At 38.4% G+C, this 15,501-nt stretch overlaps 1 long non-coding RNA gene across 1 annotated transcript; it reads right to left on the reverse strand.

Moving 5' to 3' along the window:
- Positions 1-413: 413 nt before the first annotated feature.
- Positions 414-11,452, reverse strand: LOC122865909. The gene is made up of 4 exons (XR_006375566.1): positions 10,866-11,452; positions 8,339-8,432; positions 3,723-3,876; positions 414-2,129 (listed from the first exon to the last, which is right to left on the reverse strand). It is a non-coding gene; the product is annotated as an uncharacterized LOC122865909 (long non-coding RNA).
- Positions 11,453-15,501: the final 4,049 nt, after the last annotated feature.

The raw sequence follows: 15,501 nt of genomic DNA on the forward strand, positions 1-15,501 counted from the left end.
CAATGAAAACATTTTGTAATACCATTCCACCAAAACTATGAGAAAATGTTTCTAAATGTCAAAGCTTTAGAGAAAAAACAAAAAAAAGTGCTAGTTTAAATTCAAAATTGTATTCCCTTACAGTATCCATTCAACTTATTTGTGTATGTTTTGTTTTATTAGGTTTAGGTTTAATTAGATTTTGATCAGAAAACAATCTGGATAGATATCAGGTGCAGATGGAACCTCAAGGCTCAATGTTTTGTCCACTGAATGTGCCCCAAATCTAAAAGAACAAACAAATTTGAATAATTTCCAAGGCAAAATAACCTCACTGTTTGAGAATGGCCACTGCCAAGCAATCCCCCCCAGCCTGATGATACAAAATGGATGCACCTGTGAACCAGCTGCCCAAAATCAAGGTTGTTCTTCATTTCAAGTTCTCCCTCTGTTATATCTGCTTGAATATAAGCTTGAAATAGATAATACAGTGCATATATGTGTCTCTCTGTGTGCCAGCAGTGTCACTGTCACCCACTGTTCCACAATACACAATGCTGCTGTACACACAGAACAAATATGCATAAATTTACTGTGCAAGCTCACTGAAAAGGTTAGTGTGCTTGTTGGCTAGTATTCAAACAAGGCAAGAGTAGTGTAGGTGGCAAGAGTTGTGTTTGGTGTTGAGTGGGAGTGAAGGAGGTTGCTTAGTGTCAGAAACCACTGAAACATCTGTTACCTGCACACTTGATGGCAGGTGAATAATGTTGCCTCTCTGAAGACCCTGCAGGCGTATGATGGTGCTGTCCATAAAAATATAGTTTGAATTAGCACATCATTCTTTTTGAGATCTGAATGTAGCTTTGGTATGGTTGCTTGCCAGTACATATATTGATATTTGGAAGTTTAAAAAACAAAACACAAAACCTGATAATGATATATTGTTTTTGTTTGTAAGAATTGAAAAGATACATACTGAGAGGGACATTTCACAGTGTAAAAATAAACTTGTCAGTGCTCTCTGGTGGACAAACATAATGGTGACACTGTTTCTAAATTACCTCAAACTAGCGCTTGTCCAGAGTAAAATATCATGGCCACTGATGATTCCTAATTATTTTGGTGACCCAAAAGTCTTGCACCACCTCCTTGACCAACTAATTGGTTCATGGCAAAGTATCTTACAAACTACAATGGCCAGATTTTCTTGAAATTTGCTGTGAAAGTTAATGGTCTCCAGAGGATGAATTCTAATTTTCTATGAGAGCACCACCATCAAGAGTAGGCTTCCACCTGTGTGTTTTGTTTCTCAGGCCAATATGTAATCTTTGCACACAATATATTTCCTGGCTCTATAATCTTAATGACCCCATGGCCTTTAATTTAGGATCATTATAATAAGTTTAAAAAAAAAAGAGGCTATGGTGACTTGCATATCCTTATACTGACTTTCAAGTGTTAATGTTAAAGGAAAATGCCACACTAAGGTTACATAAATACACTTTATGTAATACACAAATGTTTTTTTTTGTGACATTACTTGATTTTTTTATGGAGATGATTCAACTTTATTTGAGATATACTGCAAACTAATTTCATCCACATTGAAAAGTAAGAAATTATTGCACTCTATTTGCAGATGTGTTCACTTATTTTAATAATAATACAGAATTTAGAAAGATAATGAGACATGAACATATCTGGACTGGGCATTTTTGCAAGATAAATGTAAATGGTTGTCTTAAAACAATGCAGGTACACTTCTAAAACATAACTACTACAGTAAATGCAGGACATGTTATCTATAATCAAAGCTTAAGTGGATCCAGGCTGACCAAGGTTAGATGAGACATGCATAAACTGCCCTTTCATGAGGTTGTCCAGAGGTTTGATTCATTCAGGATTGTTGTTGAGTGTGATCACCTCACTTTAGGTCCTCATTTAAACAGAAACCCTCACCAAGGGCAGTGTACAGAAACAAAGAGGCTGAGCACATGAAAGCAGTAAAAGCCCTTAGTGTTATACTTGTTGTGCACGTTCACAAGGCTCCATTTTGTTTCCTTTTGAGTAGCTTTATGGTTCAGGGGCATCATCAATTTTCATCCGTCTCGTTTCAGCCCAGGTGGTCTGTGGCGCCTCAATCACTCCGTCTGTAAACATCCAAACAAATATGGAAAGATCAAGTGAGGGTTTTATCATTATCATCCCTGGCAATGTCATACAGAATGTGGTTTCTCTGCTAGGCCATTAGCAGTAAATCAAATGGAACATAAGCACACTAATGAACGGAACTGCGAACACTATTTATACAGCATATCTAGTAAGGCAAACCCGGTGCAATGATTTGACATGCTGACTGAATGCTTCTCAATATCCTTTTGGAAGGCCATTTATCTCATTTTAGTTTATGTCCAGTTTACTATTAACCCTTGGCAGTACAGCCTCACAATATACAATGTCACATATTTTACATACACTGCGTAGATGTTTTGGTGATACTCTGTCCTCTCAGATGAAACTTAAAAATGGCCCTTTGGAGCTAAGCTATGAGCCAAAGAGTTCAAATACATTAAATTTCTAACAAAGACAGACCACCCTTGCCCTCACTGTATCCCTGCTGGAGCCTGCCTCAGCTCTCCTTAATCTGACAAAAAGATCCCAACAGCCAAGCACTTTTCTTGGGGTTAATTGTATGTGACATCCATAATACAGCTCTGGTCAATGGTTATCTTCACTTTGGTGATATAAGTTTGTGAATGCGCTCTTTCTTCACTATTTTTTTTAAATCTCCTCATTATGCAATTGTTCTAAGAAAAGTTCAAATGCCTAATTAATTTAACGTAGGAAAAATTGATTAATTTGACCTTTTGAAACTGGTTACAATCTCAGAGACGATGACATGTTATAAACACCATCATGATTAACGCTGATTAGAAATATTTAACATAAAGGAATCATAATGTGTTTTGACATTTGCTTGTTCTTGGGGAAAAACTGAAAAGCTGAAAATGTTTTGAGGAGCAGAATGGTTTCCTCACATATTAACATCATGCATCACTCTATTGATGACTACAAAAATGTGAAGAAAGAGTTGCTTGCATCATAAAAACCAATATGATCCATTCAATTAAAATAAGAAGGTGATGCTGCATCGGTCTCAATATTGCGCTGCTTGGCTGAACTGCAGCACTAATGATGAGGCTCGGGGAAGGCAAACTCCCACGGCTATCTGTGTCCCTTTTATTAAGATGGAGGGGGTAGACAAATGCGGTGAGGAGAGGAACTGATGGGTTAAGCATCTTCCTCCAGAGGAACTTTATCTACAGCTGAGCGCCACGGTAGTACATTTTAATTACCACTCTCACACACGCTACCATAAATCCACAAACTTGGTATGCACCTGTTTTCTATCTATGTGGAATTTTTTTGATATATAAAACCAAGAGGATCATGGTGTGCTGTAGTTTCGGCTTGAAGTTTTTTCCTCTCAAAGCAGTAACATAATTGGGTCAGTCTTAGGCTCTTGGTCACTGTGGCTGCTCTGTAAACCTGAAGTATTACTCCCATTAGCTGCAGTTCTGTTCCCTTGGGCCATGGGGGACACATAGAAGGTAATTACAGAACATAATGTTATTAATTACTCTGAGCACTCATGCTACCGTTGGAGCTGAACTCTCTGCAGATGAGGTTCTTAGAGCCAGGCGGGCAACAGCACAATGCCTAAGGTTAAGTGACCCACTCACCTCCGTCACTGGATGCAGGGAATTGTCTTGACTCTTCTGTTCGCCTGCAATTCTCGGTACTGAGTCTGCTTTCCTGCTGCTGTTGCAGCAAAGCTAAAAAAAGAAAATTGTATCCATAGTGGTCCCCTGCAGTCATCTGTGTCCTTACAAATCACTAAGACAGAAGCAAGTGGTCAAATGTCAGTGTGAGCTTCCATTTGAAAAAACAATAAAGTTAAACCAGGCCACTGGTGAGCGTTATTATTATTATTACCAACTGATTTGTCCTTATGGGAAATGAGACGCCCCTTGCATGTCAGTATTGTCATTAAGCAAACTGCCTCCCCATTATGGGTGCAACATTTCCCCCCTCCAGCATGATCTCCTCTTACATGTGGAGTTTATATATAGCATAATTTAATCTAATTTCCCCAGTGAGCCATATGCATCTCTGTAATGATGAAAATACAAAACTAGGTGTTATGTTTTGGCACTGTGCAATATGGGGAATGGGAAGCTCAAACTAATTGGGGAAAGCCTCAAGCTGACTCAAGCTTGTTTGTCAGTTATTCACACGTTCTTTATTAGTAAGACATGGGAAAATACATTTGCAAATTTTAGAGGGCTAAAGCAATGACACAGATCAAAATGAAAAATACACACATGCACACAGTCCTACAATACAATGGGTCACCAATTGCAAAAGTAATATTCTTCCAGTAAAGTCAAGAGTTCTCTTTGACAAAGCCATAGCATACAGTCCCTTAAAAAATATATGATTTTATTAAACCAGAGTCTGCTATAATATCTCTGCAAATGTCATTGCTTGCTTTCATGCATATAATAAAGAGAGACTATGGCTCCTCTTTCTTTATTCTAGACCCCTTGGTGTATCAGCTAATACACAGATGGAATAGGCTTATTTAAATCTGTCCAATAATCAATAACCCTCTCTCTGACTTGAAACATGATTAAATTATATGCATTTTATACATGCTTGAACCACTGAATATCTGCTATTTCAAGCAAGGCCTCATTGGAAAAAATCATTGCATTTCACTGGATATCAGGGATTGGTCACATATTTTCAATATATACTTGTGAAATATTGCTTAATCTTCTATCATGATATCGAGCTTTGAACAGTAAGTTTGAGACTGGGAAAATGTCTTCACACTAGTAAAATAAACATTAACAAGCCTGGGATTTGACTAGTTTTAAGACCAGAAGATGTTTTATCCTAAATCCAGTTTGAGCCCTTGAGGTTTTATTTTACTCTGTATGTGGTTGTATAGTTTAAATTGGTGAGAAGCTGTCAGGAATATGAGGATAGGACTGTGTCAACATACCACATTAGCAGACAACCAAAGAATTGGTCTGATTCATACTACACTGATGTCAAATCCAAAGCTGAACAAACAAAATACACATATTTAACAGCTTGTCATTGCAGCTTTATTGGTCTAGAAAAAAGAAATAAAATAAAGGCAGTATGCTAACAAAGCCTGTGAAGGTCCTCCAGGAGGGAGGAGTGATACCTCCCTTTATTCTCGTGGGACTCTTTGGCAGTTACGATACATTTACTTACTTACCTGAACAGAAATCATTTTCTTTCATCTCTGTTCATGCCTTACAGAGGATCAGTAAGATACATCTCTACCCGTTTGAAGTACTGTTACCTGGAGACACGCTGCTGGGCCGCCGCACTGAGCTTATTTGATATACTGAATTTTATGTCAACTGTGGCAATCCACTCTATGCATCATGTCTAGTTTCAAGTGCGGAGAGAGGATATAAGGACATGATAGTGCTATTCCTTAAAGCTACGGCTGCTGGACTGCCTATTGTTATGATGTATTGTTATAGAGGTAGTTTACTGTTCATACAGCATACAGTTTACTGTATGCACAGGGGAAGTGCCAAGAGAGAAAAGGTTCACATTAGATAATCATCAGTGTCATTACATTATGACTTGTGAAGACCATCTGAACATCAAAGCAGAATCAAAAACATAGAAATTTGCAAGTACAATAGGAACTGGTGAAAACAGGGGTATAAGTTTAATATTCTCTTAGGGCTTGAAGATAAATCAAGGCTAAGACACAAAGGACATTATTGAGACGAGAATTGATATTTGGTGACTTAAAACTGTATGTCAGTCTTGAAATTTTGCATGCTGTATTTCGATTTACTTTATTTTTATGTTTATGATGCAACTACATCATCAAACCTGTATTAACATATTTTTTGGCCACTTGGGGGCAGCAGAAACAAACTATAATGTAGTAATATGTCAGTGTTGTGTTTACAAAGTTGATATGGCTAGTTCGTTAGCAAACAGTTGCCAATTTACACAACAAACAGACGCAGAGCAGCATTGGCTTTCATTTGGAGTCGTGCTTCTGACCACCTGGCAAATGTAAGTCCAATATTCACTATCTCTTTAGCTCTGTATTTGTCTCCACCAACTCCCGGGAGAAATAGAAATGTTCAACTGTTTTCACTAGCTAGTTGCAAACTTTGTCTGTGAACCATTTGGTGTTGGGAAGGTAGCGTACAGTGGGTATTTAGAGCTTTTTCACTGAAAACCACTGAAAATGGCATTAATGAGAGCGGTGAGAGTCAACCTAAAAATTGTTGGGGGCCAGAAAAACTAAAAAAAGAGCTGAAAGGCGCTATAACAGTCCACTGAGTTGAGGGTAATGGCAGAATTGGGTGATCATTATCTGTTAGTTCATAACTGTGAGTGACCCCTTTCACATACAAGTAGTCATGTTGGTTAATATAACACATATCAATCATTGCTGCTTTTAAATTCCAGCACATTATTATTTTTTTCTTGTTTCTTGTTAGACAATTTTACCATGTGTTATTTTCTAGGTTGATATTAATGTATGTAAATGAATTATAGCAAGTATTCCTTGTTTTTGGTTGAATAAAAAAACCCTTACTTCATCTCTCCACTCCTGAAACTAAAGCTACGTCTTTGAGTACGACTTAGCCTGAATCCCAGTGATTAGCTGCTACATGCGAGTTAATTTTCTTTCAAAATCATGTATTTTCCCGTGAATGAGATGTTAATTCCCTTGTGAAAACATTAAGATAATAATCCAACAATTGTTCTCGTCAGTGTACGACCATCTGAGCTGCTAACAGGTAAGAGCAGGTTTAATTTGTCATAGTAGCACTTCATTCCAGTGCAATCACACACTATTGTCTGCTGTGTTTGACTGCTTGCAAAAATTGCTCTAATGCTTCAATACCTGATAGCAGAGTAGTGTACCCTGTAGGCATGTTGTGTACCAGCTCTTCACAGGCATTTTTTTCTAACAAAAGTGGGTGTTTAATAGTGTGAAAAAGAAGGATGAAAAACAACTGTTCCTGAGTGTGTTACAATCATCTTCACAGAGGGTCCTTAAATTGGATTCTTAAGAGGGTCCTCTATCAGTAAATGATGTTTTACACAGCTTCCCTTGCATGGCTCTTGAAGAATTACAGTGTCAGAAATCTTATTTTGATGAAATTGCAAGGCTACGGGTTGCAAGGTCAGATGGGCAATTAAAGGAAGCTGTTACGTTACAATCTAATTTCCATTTGTTAAATAGCATGGCCCATTTCACACCAGTCATGGATCTTAGGTGTCAATATTGTGTGCATATTTGTAAATAATAGCGTGGCTCTCAATTCCTTGGAGCCATTATTGGCGTTGCATCTACTTGAAGGAAGCTCTGAGTCTCCAAAGGTCAGTCTGCTCTTGAGCTTTGTACCTTACTCCCTGGCAGGTTTATTCTCCGACAAAGGGCCAAGGGGAGAGTGGAGCGCTCTCAGTGTGAGCCAATTAGGGCTTGTTTATTTTCCTCCGCTGTCTAATAAACGTCACTTTCTAGTTTTAATGGCTTGGAAAAGAGAGTGTGATTAAAATTCAGGCCCGTGGTGTGACCAAACGTGAAACGGAGCCACGTCTTCTACAGAGGCCCTTCATCATGTAGAATGGCTCTCAGCACAGCATTGTTATGGGAGGTTATGATAATAGAAATATTTATAACACCCTACTGACCTCTGTGTACAAGTACAACAGCCACCGTGAGGACAACGCTCCTCGCAAAATAAAAGCAGAGAAAACAAACACAACATCTTCAGGAGCTCACTGCTTGCATTATTTATTCAAAGGCCAGTGAAAATTTCAAGAACCAAAATGTAGAATTTTTAATATGTTATTGATTTATTCCACAACTGGTTCTTGCCAGCTTAGGTTCCTTTAGACTGCCTCTTATTTTAAATGTGTTACCAACTGCTGCTTCTTAAACAGTTGTCGATATATTGTGCAATCATTTTAATTTATCAAATACAACAAAACATTTAAAAACAGTAAAATTACATCATCGTATAACAATTTAGATTGTAATAACAGCAGTAAACAACACCTTAATAATACACCACTGAAGCTCAACAATTTACCTGCCTTTACTATTTCTGACACGACTCTCTCCTTTTTTCTAAAGATACTGCTGCTTGAGGCGCTTCAGTCTCATTATATTTGTTGCTGTTGTTGTTGTTTTTCATCTGTGACATTTAAAAATGTCAATAGAATGCACTGCACCTAAAACATATGATAATTTAGCAGATGATTGACTCACATTTATCTGGAGTTCTCTACAGCTCAGCAGTTTACTTTATCATGTTGTCTTGACCAACTTGTATTCCAAAAAATCCATACACTCAGCAGATGACCTGAAAATGAAAAAGAGGCTTCTATAAATAAAATGAGGTGCAATTTTTTCTTTTTTTTTCTTTTTTAATGATCCAACGCTTTAACGTTATATCTGATTTTTGTAGGTTAACACTACTCCATGGCTTTGGTGATATTGGACTTGCACTGATATTGGAGGAAAAGTAACCTTTATAAACCTTTTAGTAGTTAAGTATCACATTTTTAGAGTGGCCTTACAGTACTACACACACTATTACAGTTTTTCTTGATTGCTCAAACACTATAACCAGGCTTTTGACCGAAAATTTCAAAACCATAACGCCATTCATCAAAAAGCACACCAATTTCCCTAAACTATAAACACTATTCCCCTGCTTTGACACGAGTCAGATTTGTTGAATTGTCACTGCAAAACTCTGCACACAAATCCCTTAATTTCTCATTGCCTACACCATGTGGTCATTTAGAAAGCACTAGCATTCAATATTGTTCACTCAAGTCAGCACAGCTTGAGCTCAGTAAGCACACAATTACCCAGGTGGAAACACTAAGAGTCAAAATTGAATCTTTGAGATTGAAGGCCGGCCTGTTCCCCATGAGATTATCTTTGTTGATGAGGCTGGATTTAACTTGACCAAAAGAAGGAGAAGGGGGAGGAACATAATTGGCCATCGGGCTATTGTGAATGTCCCTGGCCCAGCAAGGAGGGAATGTCACTATGTGCACGGCCATCAGCCAACGAGGAGTACTCCCCACCATGCCATTCTTGGACCCTATAACACTATGCTCCTCCTTGGTTACCTTTATGGTCTAAGAGAGCATGTGTTCCAGCTTGACCAGAGGGAGCCAGCACAACCAACCAAACTTGCTACATTGTTTTTTGGGATAACGTCAGCTTCCATCGTGCAGCTCTGGTTCGTGACCTGAGGTTTTCCAACATCTTTCTGCCTGCATACTCTCCCTTTCTAAACCCGATAGAGGAGTTTTTTTCGGCATGGCAGTGGAAAACGTATGACCGAGAACCTCACATCCGTGTTCACCTCCTCCAGGCCATGGAAGAAGCCTGTGATGTTGACGAGATTCTCTGGCCTGTCCCAGACCAAAGACGGGATGCTGGGGCAGAATATTATTTTTGCTGTTGTTTGGTGTATTATACTGTACAGCACATTAAGGAATAAAAAATATGAAAATGCATGCATTTGTTGTGTCTTTTGTTCATCATGTGAAAAGGTTTTTGAGGGGGAGAACCACAAGCAACATAACTTACTACCGGTTTTTGTAGTATTGTTTTGAATTTATCGCACTGGTATGTAAGACTACGTTGTAGTGTGTGTGTTTTTGAGTGCTTGTGTGTCATGTCTGAGGGCAAGGTTTGGTTTTTCAGCAATATTGAATGGTTTTGAGGGGAGAGCTTCTTTTTGACCTGGAAATAGAAAGTTTCAGGAATTATTTGAGAAGTTATGGATTTGTGTTTAGAGTTTCGAGAAAAGGAGGCATCATTTCAAGAAAAGTGTTTAAGCAATCGAGAAAAACTGTAAACAGAGGTGAGACCGTCATTCATTTGCAAGTCCCAAGTCAAAGTCCTAAACTTTGTGCTTTGAGTCCCGAATAAGAAATTAATTTGATACCATTAAATATTTTTAAACAGAATAACAATTATCATATTAATTTTATAGAATAATGCATGCTTTTAAAATTCTGTATTTATTACTTTGAAATCAATTTTAGAACATTTGAAAGCACAATGATCAGGTGTCCCTTGGAAATATTATTCATGTGTCTAGGTTGAGGTTCGATTTTATCAAATCTGAATTTTGAATCCTTTATTGAATCCATTTCTCTTCAGCTTTCAATATTAGTAACAGATGTTTGTAACTAAATATCAGATATTTAATAGAGTTCTGTACTTTTTGTTGGCTGAGAAGGCAGACTCTACAGTTTTGAGAGCCAGCGTAGTTTTTGGTCACAACCCATTAAATATGTATCAGACACATTGAACAGCTGTACCTTACTGACTTTGCACACCTTATTTTTCACGATGATACTTGTTCTAAATACTGGAGGTCTGGATTCAGAACTACTAAGATGATCATCTTGAAACACTCAAACACACAATATGAAGGAAAGTTTAACAGGGAGATTCAGACAACTGAAATTGACGTGAAGCAGATTATTTCACTAAAGAAGACAGATCACGCTGTTGGTCTTGTTAAACTATAACCCCATTTAGGATGAGGCTAATTAAACTACACACACACACACACACACACACCTTCCACTCGTGATATTAGAGTAATGTTACAGAGCGATGCTTCTCAGAAATGATAAGTAAAGACACCAAAAAACAGCCAAGTTTCATTTTGGCCTTTTGGCAATGCTAATTAGCTACACCTGATACAATCTGCCACATGAGTAGTGTCACTTCAACCAGTGAAAGATAAAATATTGCTTACCTGAATGTTTTATTGTCCAAATGTTTTTGGCGTGCATGCCAAATGCACATTTCCCCCCCTGCATCTGCAGAACATACATTTTCAGTCTTTGGGTCAAGTCATTGCAAGTCAAAAGGCTAAAGTCCAGGTGAAGTCTCAAGTAACTGGTGTTAAAGTCAAAGTCTTTTGTTGATTTTGTCAAGTCCTCACCTCTGCTATTATAGATACAGAGAGAAAATAAGCTTAGGGCACCTCTCCTATTTGACAAGAACAGCACACTTTAAGGATGGTTGTAGATGTTTTTCTCTGCAACCTTGTTACTCCAAACAATAGAGAGAGAACTAACTATTTCACAAATAGGCTGAACTGACCCTCATAAAAATAGATTTGTCAATTGTAGAGAACCTGTAGAGAAGAACAAGTAATAAAACTGAAAGCAGAATGTATGTAAAAGCACACTAATAAATGTTTTGTGACTGCTTAATCAAAAAAAAAAATAAAATGCTAGCCTGATCTCAGGAAGCTTGTTTCAGCAGTGCCCATACCGAGAAGGCCCAATTACCCTTCTTTTCAGCCTGGACACAGGAAAGACTAACAACCCATGCCCAAAGATCCCCAGCTGTGATTTAGAGGATAAAAAGGCCAGAGATACAGAACAGACATAGTTGAGAACAAGCTCTGTAGGTGATCAGTAAAATCTTGACATCAGTTCTAAAATTTACTTGCAGCTTGTGCTACTGTGAAAAAGGTCTGATATGGTCATGTCTATTAGATTTAGATAAACACCTAGTCTAGATAATGTGAATTGTTTAATTTCTGTGATTAAAAGAGCCTCACTAAAACAGTTTCCAAGAGCTGCTATCCATAACAATGAGCTGGTGATGTACTATCTGCAAAATTAAATCATGGCATTGTAAGCCAGAGTGAAAATGACCTCAAAGTCAGAGTGAGAGTGCCGCTGAATGCTTAATTAGGCAGTTGTGTTGGCAAGCTTGCTGGCTAAATAATGGTGATGGTGTAGATCCAAAACAGGAGCAAACATTTTGCAGAGCTTTCAGCTGTAAACCTTGCGGAGGCTGCCAAAGGGCTTTGTGTCCCAAAGAGTCTAACTGCTGGCTACAACACAACGCCTGCTACTGTACCACCCCCATACTGACTAACTATCTCCCTCTCTTTCAACTCATATCAATTCAATAAAGCTTTACTGGCATGGTGTTTGGATTAAGAAATATCCATCCATCCATCCATTTTCTACCGCTTGGTCCCCGTTAGGGGGTCGCGGGTGACTGGAGCCTATCCCAGTGACTTCGGGCATTAGGCAGGGCACACCCTGGACAGTGGCCAACTCGTCGCAGGGCGAACACAGACACAGACAAGGACAGACAACCATTCACTCACACATTCATTCAATACGGGCAATTTAGAGTTATCAATTAACCTACACATGCATGTCTTTGGACGGTGGGAGGAAGCCGGAGAACCCGGAGAGAACCCACGGTAACACGGGGAGGACATGCAGACTCCACCCAGAGAGATTGTGTGATGTTGGTCCGGTCCGGGAATCGAACCCACGAACCCACGATCTCCTTATTGGGAGGCAGGAGCTGTAGCCGCTCTGCCACCGTGCACCCCGGATTAAGAAATATCACCAAGGCAAATACAAATGAATTAATGACGCATTAAAGGAAAAACCTGAATAAATGAGTGGAGAAACACAACAAATGCAGATGCTTCTATAGAGTCACTGATTGGTTTGAGCATGAAAATAATGTGAGTATGCTATGGCCATCAAACCCTGTATCACAAAGCAAGTTCTTAGTCTGGCTCTCTTTGGGTTACCTGGCTTTACTGAGCCTGACATTGGTGATCCTGGATAGCACGCATCACAAAGCTGGTTATCAATTGGCTCAGTTGATTCTGGGTTTTCCAATCCAGCTATGAGCATGTTCTAGTGAAAGAGGCTGAGTTCTAAATCACAAGCAACGGCATCAAGTACTTAACATGATGTGAAAATTATTTAAGTACTACAACAAAAAGTGATTTAAAGCAGGGAAAAATAGAATGTGTTAAACATACATATACAATATAAGCACATAGCTAGACTAGAAAAGGAAGCTGTAGAAATCTGTGCAAAAAAAAGGCCTAAAGAAAATAAATTAATTACCTGATGAGGTCTATCTGACAGAGAGTGGATGGCTTTTTTTCTCAATTATCATCTGTGAGTCAAAAAAAAGATATAAAACTGTAATACTATGTTAATACTAGTACGAGTTGCCACATGTTATCCTGAGCTGCAGTAATATAATAAGAGTAAAAGCATCTACATTGTCAAGAATCCAGTCGAGAATAAAATAAATAAATAATAATAAACTAAATAAAAGAAACCTAGTGCAATTAATATGCAGCTATAATTGCCATAATTTATGCTGTTAGAGAGCATAGTTGCCATGGTGATGTACCATGTTTAAGCCAACTTCATGATACTGGCAAAAACTTGAGTTAAGCCCAAAAATAGCTGGCTAACACACTGATTTTGCTTTGACCCCTTTTTGGACGCATGTTCTCCACCATCATATCAAATCACCCAGTGAGGGAATATCTTTTGGAGGAATGGTGTTCATCTCTCCAGTGGAGTTCCACAGACTTGGACAATCTATGACAAGGAGCACTGAAGCTGTTCTGGAGAACGTGACGGAACAACACTTTATCAAGACACTTTTGGTTTATAACAAGCAGCGTTATATTCTGCTAGTTCTGCCACATGAACATTTTGACCAAGAAGAGTTAGAATAAGCTCTTTTCCTCAAAGGGATGGATTGACTGCATTTTTGGGGCAAATTTGAGAACATTTGAATCTCATTCTTTAAATATTTTTCGCCATTTTCTGTCTCTGTTCATGGGCACAGAATCGTTTTCTCTGTCAAAGCACTGTTTTCTATGGTGACCTGCTTCAGTAGCCATTTGGTAATCACAAAGTCTGTATTTAGCTAACATTTGTCCGTGCCAGGGCCACAGCCAAGATTTTAGAAAGACTGAGGTCATGATTCCAAATGCCCACACAAAACCCAGCACAGATCATTTTGGCAAGACACCAAGTACAGTGTGTAAAATTTTTATATTAAACTGGAGTTTTCCTCTAAATAGCTTAAATCATAATCTATATATTTTTTTTAATTATTTTACATTTATACATCAGTTCTTAATAGTGGTACATAAACATAAGCTTGTGCCATTCTGTGTATATGGTATGAAAAATTAATTAAACTGCTTGTCACGCACAAAAATGTTTGAGGGCTTTTAAATACTAAAAATATTGAGTATCTATATCCTCCAGGGTAACTGGTTGTGAGAGCTGATGGTGACAAACTATGTCAGTCTTTCCACGTGCAAAATACTCACATATAGAAGTTAAAGTAAGGCTGGTGTGTGTGTTGGTATATGCCCTATATGTGTGTGTGTATGCCTTTATATCTGAGCTTATTTTTACAGCCCACATGCTCTGTAGGGAGCACTCCTCAATATGTTTTTAGTGAGTCTCTGTCAGCTGGCTGGAGCCTCCAGATAAGGGCTGTTATGTGTTGTGTAGTTAGTGGTTAAGTATTGGTGTTCTTCACAGCTCCCTGTGTCACTGTGTTATCTGAAGGGTCCCAGCGAGCTCCTCAGGCTCGGCTCTCCAGGTCGCAGTAATGAGAGAGGATAATTACTGATCACTTTGCAAATGGAACAGCAGGACGATAGAGGGCGTCTAATCAAGCCCTCCGCTGCCCCCACATCATATATACACAAACACCATTAAGAGCATGGTAATGACAAACACTAAAACAACTACAGGTCCCCTTGCTCCTAGTTGCAGGAAATATGTATCCTATAATGCTTCAAGACTCGATATTTGACCAAGACGTCAATCTTTCCTTAACCTTTTTTTAACTGTGTATACATAACCAGGAATGTAGGATAGGAACAGGGATAATAGGAAAACAAAGACAATACATTGAAAGTAAACATTTTGCAGGTACATTCAGTATTTTTGATCATTATTCCTATCAGCTCTAATAACATTTTACTTACCAGATACTGTAACTGCTGAGTTATGGTGTCATGGGGACTCCACTCAAAGAAGGTAAAGTTAGTTTTATATATGCATATTTCTATACTTATCTATCAGCTTTAATAAAGTTTTTTACGAGCAAGTTTCAGCAAGAGCCCCAAAGAAGCTGTTCTCATTCACTTTTCGTAGTTATACTTACGAAAAGTAATGCACTATAATTCATATATAACCCACGTAATAGTAAGCTTTTCCTAAACCTAACCAAGTAGTTGTGGTGCCTAAACCTAACCAAACTACGACCATTTCACAACGTTAACCACGTGTTTATTGTTATGATGACGATGGTCCGGTACTACTGTTGCTGGACAGTCGTATGATTATGCACGAAAAATGGTGCATTAAGATATCTACAAACTGTTATATGAGGATATGTTGCCCCAAAAAGGACAGTGACACATTATGTGTAATTATGATGGGATGGACGAAGGAAGTCAAGTGACGTTATTATAGCGCGATCAAGTCCGCAGAAGTAGGTCGGAGCAGATGGGTCCACAAAATGTCGGGTGCAGGTTACTGCTTTTCATTTTACTTACCTGCTTAATCACTGAG

Source organism: Siniperca chuatsi, linkage group LG18 (assembly GCF_020085105.1).
Source record: "Siniperca chuatsi isolate FFG_IHB_CAS linkage group LG18, ASM2008510v1, whole genome shotgun sequence".
In the NCBI taxonomy this organism is placed as follows: Eukaryota; Metazoa; Chordata; class Actinopteri; order Centrarchiformes; family Sinipercidae; genus Siniperca; species Siniperca chuatsi.